The sequence below is a fragment of the Tenrec ecaudatus genome, chromosome 7, assembly GCF_050624435.1.
Source record: "Tenrec ecaudatus isolate mTenEca1 chromosome 7, mTenEca1.hap1, whole genome shotgun sequence".
Classification (NCBI taxonomy): Eukaryota; Metazoa; Chordata; class Mammalia; order Afrosoricida; family Tenrecidae; genus Tenrec; species Tenrec ecaudatus.
The window spans coordinates 159,747,958-159,764,717 of record NC_134536.1 but is presented as its reverse complement, the minus strand read 5'-3'; positions in this window follow the sequence as shown (position 1 = coordinate 159,764,717).

The following is a 16,760-nucleotide window of genomic DNA, read 5'->3' as shown; positions in this document are numbered from 1 at the left end:
TATGGCAAAATAATAATTTATAAATTATCAAGGGTTCATCAGGGAGAGGGGGGAATATGAGGAGCTGATGCCAGGGAAGCGGATTAAGCAGAGAGCAAATGTTTTGAGAATGATGAGGGCAATGAATGTACAAATATGCTTTACACAATTGATGTATGCATGGATTGTGATAAGAGTTGTATGAACCCCTAATAAAATGATTTAAAAGATTTTTTTCGTTCTGGCTTGATACTACTGGTGGTTAGGATTTGGAATGGGGGTGGTGTTTGCTTAGAGTTTTCCTTCCAAATGCTCAGTGCTTCCCTGATCTTAGGTGCATCGATGGGATTATGTATTGCACAATAAAGAGTGGTCCAGGCGGAGCGTCTTCCAGAAGGTACACTGGCCTAGAAGAAGCCACTGGTTCCAGGCCAGCCAGGGATCTGGTTCTCAGGATCTGGGCTGTGGCCCAGGCACGTGCCCTCTGGAAAGGCCATTGTAAGGCATGCCCTATTACCAAGCCATGAAAAGAGGTCATGTCAGGGGCAAGGGATCTGGCTTCCACATTTAGCTCCTCCACCAAATTACAGTTTTAGGACAGCCAAGAACTTCAGCGTGTTGGTGGTGGTGGGTGCTATCAAGTGGGCTCCAGCTCACAGTAACCGATGTGCAACAGAAGGACCACCGGCCCCACGCCTTCTTCACAGTGGTCCTTATGGATGAGCCCACTGTGGACGTCACTGGGTCAGTCCACCTTGTCCACAGCCTTCCCCTCTTTCGCTGCTGCTCCACTTACCAAGCACCATGTCCTCCTCCGGGGCCCAATCTCTCCTGATAATAGGTCTAAAGTACATGAGACAACGTCGCCCCAGCCTTGCCTCTAAGGAGTATTGTGGTTGTACATTTCCCAGACAAGACTCACTATTCTTCTGGAAGTCCATCGTAGTGTCAATATTCTTCACCAGTACCATATTCAAAGGCATCGGTTCTGCTTCAGTCTTCCCTAGTCAAATGGAATGGACGAGTTGGACCCCCACTGGGCTCTCACTCTATGATAACGCATTCAGCCATGGATGAAGAAGACAGACAGTCTAACTGGCTGCCGGAGTCATCCTTCCTCTGCACACCTCCTTCCCACCCTAAGATCTGCCTCCTAGCTGCCTCGCTTGCCCCATTGATGCCTGTACTAACTCCAGCATTCACCACCTCTCACCCTCCAGTGACATCAGGAGCCTCCCAACTACTTCCCTGAGCGCATTCCTCTCCTGTCAGGGGAAGCCAGCCCCTAACACGTCATTACGGGTCCGGTGGGCGCAATTGTACAGCGATAATAAGTAAAGATCATAGTAAAGTTACAGAGATAGAAGTATTGAAATAAATGGAGTCAGATACGATTCATAGTAGCATGCTCGCCTCAGTCCCACATGATGGTCCACGTGGAGGGAGAGATCTTTAATGCTAGCCCAGGCTTTTATCTTCTCTGGGGACATGCAAGCCCCCTAATTACAGGTGAGGAACTACGTCACAGGAAGGGGTTGTGCTATAGGTAAAACAGTAATGAGAGGGGGTGGTCTAGGGAAATACACGCAATAGGAAGAGGAGGGATTGGGGTTACACATGTGACAAGAAGGGCAATCCTAGAGTCAGGATGGCAGCCTAACCTTGGTCATCCTTGGGTGGGTTTGACCTCTCTGGGGTCTCCGACAAGGAAACAGACAACTACTATCCTTATCAGAAGGGAGTGACCCTACTTGTTGTGGGGTAAACAGTGGTGACTGCTTGGTCTAGATGGTTGATAACCCTTAGGGAAAACAACCCCTGATCATTCGCAAGCAGCTAAGTTTGGCATATATTTGGGGGAGACAGCTTGGGAGAAATCCTTCTGTTTCCCACATTCTCCAATCCCTCCAATCTGCCTTCTATTTGGGAGCTGTGTGTGTGTGTGGGGGGGGGGGGTGGGTGGGTTTCTGGCTTAAAAACAATGCACCTTAATGATTATCTTACAGGTTTGTGGGTCAGAAGCCTGACATGGGTTTCCAATAGGTCGAAACACGGTAGGGCTGTCTCCTTCCTCAGGATCTATGGGAGCATATGTCTCCCTGCTCCTTCCAGTTCCCAGAGGCCGCCTGGGCTCCTTGGCTCATGGCTGCTTCTTCCGTCGTCAAAGTCAGCAGCCTGGCATCTCTCGTCAGTGAACGGGTTCCATTTTTGCAACACAATTCCTGTGATTTTTCTTTCTTCAGCAAATCTTCAGTGTTTTCATTGCCTAAGAACGGGGCCCCTGGAAGGAAGTGGGGGCAGCTATGGCCCGCTGAGGGGGTTGCCATGGATGAGGGGAGGCCGAATGTGTCTAAGTTTGGGGATGCTCTGTAAATCTTCTCATAATTCACAACCAAAAAAGTTGTGTGTGTGTGTGTTTAAAGAAGCAGGCCATGATCTCATGCAGGTTGCCTCTTGGTTTATTCTTTACAATCCACCCTGAGAAAGGAATTTTGCCAGCAGGGCCCCTGCCTGAAGGCGCTGCAGCTCTCTTGCTCCGTGGACTGCACCCACATGCTCTCCTGGAAGCCTGCAGGATCAACAGAGAGGGTTTAATAAATCCAGCTCAAAGACAGGGCCCTGCCCAAACAGCAAAATCCTTGGGACTAACTTGGACAGGAGCCACGAGGGCTATTCCACAGGCAACCAAGAGTAAATTGCTGTTACTCCCTCCCCCACACCCCAACCCGCCGCCCCCGAGCTAAGCAGGAGGCCCAGCATTTGGTTTGCCTGTTTGGATTTTGGAGGAATCAAGTTCCACATCTGGGAATATCGCTGGCTCCCATCCATAACGCCACTGGCAGGAAAGCTGCATCCGAATGGGGGACCGAGCAAACAGCAGGCTGTGCCTGCGTTACCGAGAGCCAGGCGATCCAAGCGCCTATAAAATCCATCTTTGTGGCCCCTCGCCTCCACCGAGCATGCGCAGAAGCAAGGACACCTGCTTAGCTTTCTGGACAGCAGAGTTGGGCGGGCACATGCAGGTTGCTGCTAAGTTTTCCTCCGGTGCTTTCTTCTTCATATAGGCCAGCTTCTGAGAACATTTGTTCGTCATGCAGATGGAATAAGCATGGTGAGGGGACGCAACCCTGCGAGCCCACTGGGTCTGGTTTCAAACCACGCAGGACTCCCTTGTTGGAATATCTGCTTTCCGTCCATGTTCAGGTTCCTCGTGAGCATCTTTTTGGTGTGCGCTGATGTCAGCCAAGGTACAGGTGGCGCCAGCGATGACCCCTTGTTCCACAGGCTCTGCGGAATCTAGCCTGAATTTCTGGTGGTTTCCCATCCGTGGTGCAATAGTGAGGTGTCCGTAGACAAGGAGGGGGCATGCTGTGTCATGGTGTGTCATCGAGTCGATGAAAAATCAAAGTCCAACTCACTGCCATCGAGTCAATTCCAACTCACAGCACCTGTCTCGGGAAAAGCAGACCTGCTTCTGTGGATTTCAGAGACTGTAACTCTCTACGAGAGTAGAAAGCCACATCTTTCTCCCTGCGGGTCAGGGCTTGGCACCCAATCAATGAGAAGCTGATTAAGGCCAGTGCACTTCTAACTCTTACCCATAGATGGCTCTCTATACACAGGCTGGGGAGAAAACCCAGGACGACCTAGGGTCAGAAGGAGTTGGTGAGTTCTGACAACAGCTAGGAGCCTGCGCTGCTGACTGAAAGGTGGTAAGTTTGAATCCACACAGAGGCACCTCGGAAGAAAGTCCTGCCCATCTATTCCGTCGGGAGCTGGAATCGACTCGGTGGAAAGTGGTCCTTACAGAGAGGATCAGAATGCCCATCCGTGGAAGCGGAAGTTTCAGAGAAGGATTTATCTGTACCTGGATGACCAGGAAACCACGCCTTCCTCCCCCCCCCCACCTCCGGGCTCCTAGTTGGCTTTCCGTGGCTCGCGACAGCGCACACCACGTGGATGTGGCACTGAGAACGGGGCTAGACTGTGCGCTCCCACGCGCATGGTCAACATCACCCGCTGGCCGTGCAGTTTATTCTGACCTAGAGCAGCACCGGCCCGGCGCTTTCCAAGACTGTAATCGTGACCGAAGCAGACCTCCACGTCTTTCTGGCGCTGAGCAGCCGGTAGGTTCCCAGCCAAGGTCGTAACCACTGCGCTACCGGAGTCCTTCTTTCGTCTGCATAAACGATCCAGTTTTCTCGGGGCCACGGCCAATGTAGTTCGTGTCTGGCCTCAGGCGCGCCGTCTGGTGGCCACACCAGGAACGACAGCGGAATAGACATTGTGGGGGAGCCCCTGTGGCCCAGGACTTTTGGGGTTTATTTTTTTATTGCACTGTCAGAGAACTATGGAGTTGCCGGGCAGTAGCTGTGCAGGTATCTTTTTATTATTATTATTTAAATATCATTTTATTGGTGGGGGGGCCTGACAACTCTTAAACAATCTGTACATCAATTGTATCAGGCATATTTGTACATATGTTGCCACCATTCTTTTCTAGACATTTACTTTCTACTGAGCCCTTGAGATCAGCTCCTCTTTTTTCCCTCCCTCCCTCTTTTCCCCCCACCCTTGGGACCCCTTGATAGATTATAAATCACTGTTATTTTTTATCTCACATTGACCACTGTCTCCCTTCCCCCATGGTTTCTGTTATTCTTCCCCCTGTGGGGGGAGAGGAGTTGTGTCATTCACTGCGACTGGCTCCCTCTTCTTCCCCCCACTTCCAACTACCCTCCTGGTATCACTATTCCCATTCCTGTTCCTGGATTCCGTGTGTTGTGAGCTCTTATCTCTTATCTGTACCTGTGCACATGCTCAGGTCTAGCCCACAGTGAAAGGCAGCACTGGGGTCATGAGAGTAGGGGGTGAGGAATCCCCAAAGAACCAAAGGAGGATTGTGTGTTTTATTGGTGCTTTACTGGACCCTGGTTGGCTCATCCCTTCCCAATGACCCCTCGGTGGAGAGATGTACAACTGTCTACCGATGGGTTTGGGGCCTCTGCTCCAACCCCCCTCATTCTCAACAATGTGTTTTTGTTATGGGTTTTCTGATGCCTGTTACTGGGTCCCAATGACACCTCGTGCTCGCTCCAGCTGGTGTGCTTTTTTCCATGTGGGCTTGTTGCTTCCCTGCTAGATAGCTGCTTCAAGCCTGTAAGACCCCAGACACTATATCTTTTGATAGCCGAGCACCATCCTCTCTCTTCACCGCATTTGCTTGTGCACCCATGTACATGTACTATTTTTTTTTAGCTATGTCCTACTTTTTCATATCTCACCACTTTCCCATTAGGATATGTTACTCTGTGCATAAGGAATGCCCTTCTCTTCTTGCTCTCAGCCAAGGTCATCAACACGGTTTGTCTCCTTCCCTCCCTGTCATGGACTGGGTTCTCTGGGAGCGGAGACCACTGGTGTGGAGCTGGGGGTACCGATGTTGATGAGGAAGTAAAGGAGGGAGAGCAGGATTGGGCCGAGGGAGATGCTGAACTTTGATGTAGCCTGGACAGAACCTCTAGTAACTCTGACAAGAGCTTGGAGCCAGTCTGTCCCTTCAGAATAAACCAAGCTGGGCTGGAAGGGCCAGGCTCAGTCACCACACAGCACTTCCTAAGGTGAGAACAGGACCCCGGATGAGGAAGACCCACAAAAGAGTTGATGGCTGAAGGCTGACTGGAACAGGGGGCTGGGCAACCCATCTCAGAACCGATCGCCCTCTCCTTGCTTCACTCTCCCCCCTGGAGTCTTCCATGTCCATTTCTTTCCTCCACCTCCGTCAAGTGCAGTGGGCATGTCGGGGTTGTTGATTGGACCTTTCAGAATCTCTTTGCTGCATCCAAGACCATCCTCCCTTCTTGCTCGCTCTCTCCCTCACTCATCTGTCTTCACCTTTGACGTCCATAATAAACTTCTGTCCTGCTTCTTAAGCATTCTAGCTGCCTATGCCTGGCCTCCTCAAGAACGTGGGGACACTGAAGGGGTGGGGTCCCTGGGGCATCCTCTCAGCCCTCGGCCCTCCCAGGAGGGTCTTTCCCACGGTCAGGGCTTTGGGTCCTCACTCATTCGCCCACCAGCTGCCACCCGACGATCCGGCGGCATGATGAAATCGTGTGTGTCCCAGGCAAGCTGTGCTCCAGAAGAGGCGTCAACCAACGCAGCTCCCAGGCCACTTACGTGCAACCAAAAGGGAAAACCAAAGATCCTGGTGTCGGCGATACATAGTTCCAAGGGCATTCTTCAGATAATGGTGATTTCATGTGTCCAAATTGATGTGTGGCTCTCAAATAATCTTTAAACTGCTGTGAGGGACAGGATTGGCTCTTCCGTCTCAGAGGTCCGCCATCCCCTGCTCTTGGGAGTTTCCATGGCGGGCTTTTCCAAAGCGGATCACCTGGCATTTCTAACAAGACACCTGTCTCTAGGTGGACGAGGACACGTAAGCTTTGGGTCAGCAGGGGCGTGTGTTGCCCTTTTGTACCGCCCAGGGGCCCAGTGAAAGCCGATAGCCATGTAGGGAATTTCAGTGGAGGGAGGGCAGCCATGTGTGGCAGAGTGGGAATGTCTGTGGGGTGTCTCAGCTGTGGTCCTCCGGAGGCAAAGCAAGAGGCTTTTCATCCTGGGCACCTCTGGGTGCATTCAAAGTCTTACCCTCACGGCCACTTGTGCCAGCCAGAGGCTCACAAAAAGAAAACAACAGCTCTTGCTGCCAAGTGGATTCTGACTCCCAGAGCCGATCTGCCCCAGACTGTGATTGTCCCATCGGGGAGCTGGGTGGGTGTGTGTGTCAATGGCTCATCTTTCAGTCGGCCAGTGAGCAAGCACTTAGCGACTGTGGTAGCTACATCATCTGGTGTCTATGTGAGGATTCAGAGTGAAGGGGTGGAGTCCAGGCTGTCAATCAGGTCATAGCCAATGAGGCTTCTGTGTGGGCATGACCGCCTCCTGAGGATTCTGGCACCTCCTGTATTTCCTCCTTGGAGATGGGAGTCTTCTCTCTCTCTCTCTCTCTCTCTCTCTCTCTCTCTCTCTCTCTCTCTTTCTCTCTCTCCTCTCTTTTCCTCCTCACTCCCTGCGAGACATCTCCATGGAGAGAGGCTGATGGAGTCAGACCTCTTGGGCCAGAGAAGCCACCTGGAGACCCCTGCCAGCACTGAGATGCTTACAACACCACTGGATCCACAAGACCTCCCACCCACTGGGCTGTGATCTTCCTGAATTCAGCATCATTGCATGTGTTGCGTGAATCAAAAGAGGACTTTATAGATTGGTGTTGGACATATGGGCTAATATTGGACTTAGGGACTTGATCTGGACTGGGCTGGGATGTTTTCTCAATATTCCATTGCTCTTGTATATAAAGCTCTTTCTTATACACACGTGAATGTCTATGAATTTGTTCCTCTGGTCTACCCAGACTAACACAACTACTGTGCCACTAGGGGCTGCCCAAGTTCACGGCCATCAAGTCAATTCTGAATCATAGGAACTGTACAAGGCTGAGAAGAACTTGCCCTGTGGTTTTCTGAGACTGAATCTTTATGGGAGTAGAACTCACTGCCATCCAGTGAGTTTCAGAGACCATAACTGTTTACAGGGATAGAAAGCCCAGTCTTTCTCTTGCAGAGCTGCTGGTGGTTTTGAACCACCAACCATGCGAATAAAAACCCAACGTGTAACCACAACACCACCAGGGCTCCATGAAAATAGAAAGCCTCCTCTTTCTCCCGTGGAGCTGCTGGTGGGTTTGAACCTCTGGTCTTATTATTAACAGCCTCTCCAAAATTTAGCCTACTCTACCACCAGGGACTCCAACCAGCTCGTTGCCATTGAGTCAATTCTGACTCACAGGAACCTTATAGGACAGGGTAGAAGTGCCCCTGTGGGTTTCCGATACTGTAACTCTTGGTGGCAATAGAAAGGCCCATCTTTTCTCTCCCGAGACCCTATAGAACAGGGTCAAACTACCCTTTGGGGTTCTAAGACTTTCTGTCTTTACAGGCAGTAATAGCCTTGGAGCGACTGCTAGGTTTGAACTGCTGGCTTTGTGGGGGGCAGCTCAGTGTGTAGCCCCATGCACCACGCAGGTGACTGAAGTACACCCTCAAGCCCACCTCCCTCTTACACGACTGGAGACCACCACATCACAGCTGTCTGTGCAGAGACGTCCCACCTCTTCCCCACCAGGCTCATCCTCCTGAAAAAGACGAACAGGGGCCCTTTGAGCCTGCTCCATCAGGTTCCTTTGCCTGGAAGCTCTCCTAGCTGGTCCTGCTTGAACATGTATGTGAAGCCACTCTCAACAAAACCCAGGGCTCTCGAGATGGAAAGTTGGGTCCTTGATATATAAATAGGTGACACTGGGTGCTGCAACCAAAAGGATCTTCACTTCTTCCCTGATCACACCCACTCCTTCCCTAGCCAGGTGTGACTCAGTGGGTCCCCAGGAGAGAGCTATTTGGAATTTCTTTTCTACAGGTCATGTGAGGAAGTGATGATTTATTTTATGGCTTGGATGTCTTCTTCACAGAACTCTTTTTTTAAAAAAATCATTTTATTGAGGGCTCAGCTCATACAACTCTTATATCAATCCATCCATCCATCCGTTGTGTCAAGCACATTTGTGCATTTGTTGCCATCATCCTTCTCAAAACATTTGCTTTCTAATTGAGCCCTTGGCATCAGTTCCTCATCTCCCCCATCCTCCCCTCCCTCACGAACCCTTGATAATATATAAATCATTATCATTTTGTCATGTCTTACACTGTCCGACGTCTCCCTTCACCCACTTTTCTGTTGTCCATCCCCCAGGGAGGAGGTTATATGCAGATTCTTGTAATCGGTTCCCCCTTCCCACCCCCGCCCTCCCTCCACCCTCCCGGTATCAGTTCTGTTGCCAATCTAGGTCAATGTAGGGCTCGTTTCTCAAGGAACATGATACCCCCTTTATTAAAATGTATCGTGCTGAGTACCATGTGTCCTTGCTTCCCAGACTGGAATGTCTAGTTGGATCCAAGGAACACTTATCAAGCCAGCGCAATGCCAAGGGCAGGGCTGAGTACAGAACAGCTTCTGCTTCAAAGCACCCACAGGGCGGAGCAAGAGGTCAGTCTACTCCCAATGTGTAGGAGGCAGCACTGACTCATTGTCACAAACAGCGCACCAACTACGTGCGACGTATTCTGGAGAAGAGACCTGTACCTGTCCAGGTTGGCTTCTTCAAGCCATCTAAAGCAGACCTTGCAGGCCAGATCAGACGTCGGGGAGTGAGGACCGAGCAGGAAGTCGCGAGAACGCCCCACAAAGAGCGAGGAATGATGGATGCAAACGGTTATGGGAAGAATATCTTCCGAGAATTGCCAAGTCAACAGAGAATGCTAATAAAGAAATGTTCTCACAGCCGAGGCCAGATCCCGGGACTAGGGGGGGAGGATGATTACAATAATATCATTGCAGTGAGATGGGCCAACAAACCAAAAGCCAGTTGCCACCGAGGTCACTCTGAGTAAGGCGAGCATGTGTGTCCCAGAACATGTGTGTGTCCCAGAGCACGCGTGTGTCCGCATAGCACCGTGCTCCATAGGCGGCTCAAGGGCTGGTTTTCCGGAGGTAAATTCCCAGCCTTTCTTCGGGCCAGTCCACCGTTTAGTCAGTCATGAGGATGTATCCAAAGGAAGGAAGCAAGCTGGCCTGTTTTATCCAGCATAAATCTCACTATCTTGGCAACCTACAGGGAGGCTTTGAGTGAATTAAAAAAGAACAAGAAAATCCTCCCTCTGGAGTGGATGGAATGAGAAAACACAGACAGGGCCACGGCACAAGCATCCCACAGCCACACAAGGCTGGCAACCCAGGGCAGCTGTGTGCAAAATTCTAAAAAAGGGACCCTTCCCCTGGGCAGGCATCCCGTGCCTCGTGCCTGCTTGTAAGGTCACGGGGCTAAGCGCAGGCAGGAATTAAGTCCGTCTCCTTGGCTGGGGCCTTTGGGCAGAGTATGAGGGGCACAGCTCGTGTGTGACTTAACTTGTCTTGGGGGGGAGGGGAGCACCCTCCTGCACTCTGCACACCAAAGCCTTTCCGTTGAGAGTCCTGCCTTTGAGGAAGGAGTACGGAGAGTCTTCCTCCCGCTTCCCCTTCCATTTGTGGTATGGAGCCACAGGTCCATACACACAGTCACGGGCAGGTGCGTCCTGGGTTGAGCTCAAGACCACCTTCAGGAGGAATTCTGAGGTTCAGTGCCCCTGAGATAGGTCTGACTCCTCGGGACCCTCGATCCAGCAGAAGGAAACCTCGCCTGCTTCTGTGCACCCTCATGATTCGTGCTCCGGTTTTACCCATGGTCGCAGTCCATTGTGTCAATCAATCTTGCTGACCCCCCGCGTTACCAAACTGAATGTCCATCTCCACGGACTAGTCCCTTCTGATAACATGTTCAGATGAGGAAATCTCCCCATATTCTCTTCTAAGGAGCATTCACGTGGTTTTCATCCCATATGGATTCTATTTGTTCTGTTAATCTATGGTATAGCCAATATTCTTCACCAACAAATGTATCGATGATCTTTGGTCTTCCTATTCATTATCCAGTTTTTTCATACATCAGCGGTGATTGAAAATGCCATGGCATACAGCTAAGCACTGGAAACGCAGGGAATTCAGGACAGATAAACCCCTCAGGACCAATAATGATAGTGATGCTAGGAGGGTAGGGGGAAGGTGGGAGGAAAAAGGGAGAACCAATAGCAATGGTTGACAAACAACACCCCCCCCCCCACACACACACACACACACGGGGAAGAACAACAGAAATGTGAGTGAAGGGAGACAGCGGATGGATGGATTGTGATAAGAGTTGTATGAGCCCCTAATAAAACGATTAATTAAAAAAAGAGTGCAGTTGGATCTGGAGGCTCGGTTTCTTTGCAGTTTCTCTAGCACATCACCAGGGGGCATCACATTCCGGCTCAATGCTTAATAATAAGGCTGTTTTGATTCTCTTCTGCCTTTTTGGAGAGGTTTTCTGGGTTATGATTTTGTGTTTTAATTTAATTACATTTTCCAAGTAGAGGTCAAGCCACACGAAACGTTGCTGCAAACAGAGGTGAATGGCAGAGAATGACCACCGGCTAGGTCATTCTCTCAAAGATAAAATGTCCATGAACTTGAAACCACTCTTAACCTTCAAGTAATGCCTTGTCTGTGCATCTCAGCAAAGAGCAACAGCATCTTCGGCTCCTTCCATCACCTTCCAAGAACCCTCAGGCCCCACTGGTGGGCCCCCAATCTGTCCTCTTTTTCGTCACCTCCTGTCTTTTCATCTTCAACATGCATTATTTTCATTTTATTTTTTAATGTCATTTAATCTTTCCTGCAGCAGTCTTTTTTTCCCCCGGCAGTCTTATTGGCATATAATTCACATATCAAGCAGTCCGATCGTTCAATCACATCAAGAAGAGTTACACAATCATCTCCACAATCAATGTTAGAACATTGTCTTCATGCTTGTGCTCATCATAAATAGCTCCCCATTTACCCCCAAGCTCTTCGGCCACACTCCCAAGGAACCATTGTGGGGGGAGGTCAGATGCTCACAACCATCCTCCCAGTTGCCAGACTGCAGTGGCCCCACTCCCTGCTGTTAAAGACAATGGACGCCTCCAGTCATCTATTTGGTTCCAGTAGGTGGGGTTTACACCCTACTGACAATGGTTCCTATGGAGATCTAGGGAATAGGTCAAAGTTAAGCCGCCATCCTAAACCTAGGATCTGCCCATCTTGTCACATGTATACCCCAATCCCTCTTGCTATTGCATGTATGTCTCTAGACCACCCCCCTCTCATTACTGTATTACCTATAGGACAGCCCCTTCCAGTGACGTATGTCCTCACCTGTAATTAGGGGGCTTGCATGTCCCCAGAGAATATAAAAGGCCTGGGTTAGCATTAAATCTTGCTCTCTCCCTCCACGTGGACCATCAAGCGGTGCAGAGGTGAGCATGCTACCATGAAACGTGTCTGACTCCCATTTATTTCAATACTTCACTCCTATCTCTCATGCTCTCTATAACTTTACTGTGACTTACTTATTATCACTGTACAATTGTGCCTACCGGACCCGTAATGACGTGTTAGGGGCTGGCTTCCCCTGACGAACCATTAAACTATTTACGTCTCTATCGATTTACCTATCCTGGATTGCATCAACAGAAAAACGATCAAGGATTCCAACGTCGACCAGATCAAAAGTCCAATCGGAAAGAAGGCCGAAATTAAAAACTAGAGCAAATTTAAATGGATCATAGAGGGGATCAAATGATGGGGTGGTCAATTTTTACCCTACCTGCATCTGCAACAATTCACGTTCCAGTGCTTTCTGCATGTTCGCAAGGTTGTTCCCACCCCCTGTCCATGATCAGAAGGGATTCACCAGAAGCTTGATCCACATGTATTTCCCCTTCGCTTTGCTTTTTTAAAAAACTGAAACAGCTTTACAATGGGCCAAAAGGGAGCTCAAACCATAAGATGCTCCATTTTTTGCCTAAGCTCCTCTGCCACAATCAACTTTACACATCATAATCAACTTTACACATCTCTCAACTGTGATCCCAGGGCATTCACCGGAGGCTTAGTCCATGGTCAGGACACACGTTTCCCTATTCTTTTTCATTCCTTCAACCACCTAACACATAGGTAGCCAGTGCCCAATATGTGTGTGCCAGGCCATGGAGCCTCAGGAGTGGGTTACGCATCGGGCTGCTAACCACGAGGTTAGCAGTTTGAACCAACCAGTCACCCTTAAGAAGAAAAGTAAGGATTTACAGCCCCAAGGGGCTGTTCTGCCCTGTCTGATAGGATTGCTATCAGTCCACTCCAATTGATGGCAGTGAGTTGGTTTCTCTGAGATTCTGTTCCAGGCCAAGAGTCACGATCCACTTGTTGGCAACAGGTCCATTCGGTGTGTTTGTTTATGCGCCAGACCTCACACTGGCAATAGGGTGAAAAAGGGCCCCTTCCAAAGCCACAGAGCATCCCAAAGTCTAGTGCCAGCCACTGGCCACATCTGAGCTTAGCGGATCTTCCCAGGCAAGTGGGGCAAGGTCAGTCTTGAGAAAAATGAGCAGACAATACAGCACACACAAACCTTTCAATAGAGGCCACAGACTTGGGGCTTTGAGAATTTGAGTCTCATTTGAGTCCCGTAGGGCCTCTGTGTCTAGATGGGTGGACACTCCATCGCAGGGCCTGTTTGTCCTTCCGGAATCACCAGTTTCTTTCTTCCTCACGGCAAACTCAGCTGGGCCCCGAGTAGAACGGGGCTCCACAGGGCTCTCTCAGTGGCTGGGTGTTCAGAAGTGGATTGCCAGGCAGACCTCCAATCTTGCAGTTGGCAGCAACCGTTTTCACCCGCCAAGCGTGTCCCCTGAGAATCGCCCCCATACCCAACTGACAGACCAATGATTTCCTCCTGCAAAGTGTTCAGCACAGTACCTGCATGGGTGGCAGAAAATGCCTCATCACTGTGTGTCAGGTGGCTGATAAGGATCTGCTCCGGGTGCTATGTGAATGCAGCGGAAAAGCAATTCTTTATATTCTGCTCTGGGTTGTGTTTTTTTTTCTATTCCTCCTTTCCCTGACCTCTTCTCCTCCCCCCGCCACCCCCCTTCAGCCTTCTGTAATGTCCTTTCATGATGGGCACACCGGAACGCTGCAGGAGAGCAAACAGATCCATCTTCGAAGCAATGGAATCAGAAGAGCACAGATGGCAAGCCTGGACTTGGGCTCCTTTGAACATGTCCTCAGGAAAGACTACTTGCTCGCCAAGGACACGGCGTTTGCTAAAGCAGAGCCTCGGTGGAAACAAGGAATGTTCTCCGTGAGATGCACGCAGTCGCCCAACAATGGCTTCAAGCATACTCTGGATGGTGAGGATGGCGTGGAACAAGGTCACGTGCTGTTCTGTGCTATCCAAGGTCACCATCGGTCAGAGGGGATGCGGTCACACCGATCAACCGCGTATCATCAACCCAAACTGAGCTCAGAGGACTCCGCCCAAGAGCGCACCCCTCTCCCTCCTGGGAAGCCATTTCTCCCCTCAGCCCCCAACCCACAGGGCCCTCCTGACTCCAGCTTACATCCCCCTTCTGGACCAGCAGTCAGCCCACCGGGCTCAAACCCCAGAGGCCATGACTCCCTTAGACCGCTGGGAAAACACGGAGCAGAAATCACAGAGGCCAGGAGAGGAAAACAGACAGCAAAGCAAAACCAGATGCAGGGAGCTGAGCAGACGTTTCTTGTGATCCGTGGCCTGTGGTTGCCAAGCATCCGGGAAAGGCACGGGAAAAGGCAAATTGGCCAGATGGGGCAGTGAGGAGCTCGTAATGTCCAATCTGAGATGCTGCATTGGGAAAGGGGAAAAAGGGGACATTTGGCGTCTTTGCCACAGCATAACAAAAGAATGCATTCCATGAAGGATAAGCCAAAACCTTTTAGAAAGGTTTCCTGATGGGGGAGGATGGGGGGGCTGGGGGATGGAGGAAGCAGGATTGAAGAGAGAGGAATGGAAGGTCCCCTTAGCTGGTGCACACTATTGTTTTAGATCTGACTTAGGGACCTGCCCATATTTTGAATCATAACCAGCAAACCTATATCTTAAAGCAACTCCCTAAAATTCGAATGCAAAATAAAATCATCTCAGTAAAATCAACACCGTAACTTAGTGGTATAATCACAGAGAAAAGAACTACTTCAAGTAAATTTAAACCATAGTCATTTGACTATATATATCCCTGGGGATATCTAAACGCTATGGACATTACAAAAAAAAAGCTGGAAAAAGTGATTTTCAACACGGTACTTGTGTTAGTCGGAGTACTTTAGAGAAACAAATCCACAGAAACTCATGTATAAGAGAGAGTTTTATATAAAGGTTAAGTGCGCATCAAGAAAACATCCCAACCCAGTGCTGCCCAAGCCCACAAGTCCAACATTAACCCATATGTCTGACACCAATTCACAAAGTCCTCCTCCATCTCACAAAACACATGCAATGATGCCGACTGCAGGAGGAAAGCCGAGTCAGTAAACGTGTAAACATCTCAGCACTGGCAGGGGTCTCCACGTGGCTGCTCCAGCACCCAGGGCTGCATTGGGGTAGGTCTATGCGGCTTCTCCTTGGGGATGTCTTGCAGGAAGTGAGCCTTGCCAGCTGAAGCAGGGAACTGGCTAAGGCAGCTGCACCCTGGTCCGACCATCAGAAAGCAAGAGACCCGAGAAGTACAAAGGTGAGGCTCACCGAGCCATTTATCCCTCCGCCCTTCAATTAACCCCACCTGTGTTTATTGGCCAGGTTGGCACAATCAACTAACTACATGGCACGTGCTGACTGCTCAATCTCCAATGTAAGGATGCATGCTGCCGTCCAGTGGGCACTGACCCATAGCGGTCCTCTGTACAACTTAGCGGGACACGGCCTCATCGGGCCTTGCACCAGCCTCCGCAATATTGCTACGTTGCAGTCCGTTGTGGAAGCCATGATGTCAATCCCTTTTATTGACGCCCTCTTTCCTTGTCTCTTCCCTTCGACTCCACCAAGAATGCCATCCTTCTCCTGGAACCGTTCGCCCCGGTGGCCTGTCCAAAGTCCACGAGATGGAAGTGCCGCTGTCCTCTCTGCTGAGGAGCATTCTGGCTGAACCTCTTCCCAAACAGACTTGTTTGTGCTTTGGGCAGTCAACAACACTGTCCTGGTTGTGTTGTGTTTGTTTTTGCCAGCACTCTAATTCAAATGCAACAGGGGATGAAATGATGCTTAAGGACACATGAGTAAGAAAGCCATGTGCCCCTTTATTGCTTCATTGATCCACTGAAATAATTCTAGAGATGATTAGTTGTCGATACAGAGGTAAGGCCCATTGTTAATTTTTTTTCCAACAGTTTTATTGGCATATAATTCACATAGCATACAATCTAATAGTTCTACTACACTGAGAATTAATTATACAATCACCGCCACTGTCAGTTTTAGAATGCTTTCTTCATTCTTATACTAACCGCTACTGGCTCCCCGCTTCGCCTCAACCTCCCCTGCCATCTCCCACAGAATCACTAACCCAGTTCCTGTCTCTATAGATTGACCTTTTCTGGATTTCACATACAAAAAAAAAAAATTAGAAATCCAAAACCATGCTGTGTTTCATGCTTTCTTCACTGTTTGCCAGGGATGCATAGTATTCTGGTGTGGGCGTGTCCCATAGTTTCTTTATCCGTTCTTCCTCAGTTGGGCATCGGGGCTGCTTCCAATGTCCTGCCACTGTGAACAGTGCTGCTATGAACATGGGAGAGGTGATCACACCCCCACTTGTGTCGTGTCTCTTAGGTCTTTGGGGCACATGCACAATCGTGATATTGCTGGATCCTCTGGGAAGGCGCATTGTTAATGATGAGGTTTGTTTTGTTTGTTTGTTTATGAATTAATGGTAACATAATTCAAACGTGATTCCTCTTATGGGGACATACAGATCCTACAGAAAACAGTTTGCCTCTTTACCTCCCAGGTAAACGCTTCTCCTTTTCTTACCATTCTCATGGGGATGTTCTGCAATCTTTGAGAAAACGATGAGAAAATGCAATCGGTCTGTGTTTGTTAACGCATGGTGACTTTTGGCAAATGAATGCACCACTCGCAGTTGCACTGATTTATCCTTAAATTGTACGAGACACAACCAGCCAATCCATGGGAGAAAAGGCCAGGCAATCCACTCCAGCAATGGTTACAGCCA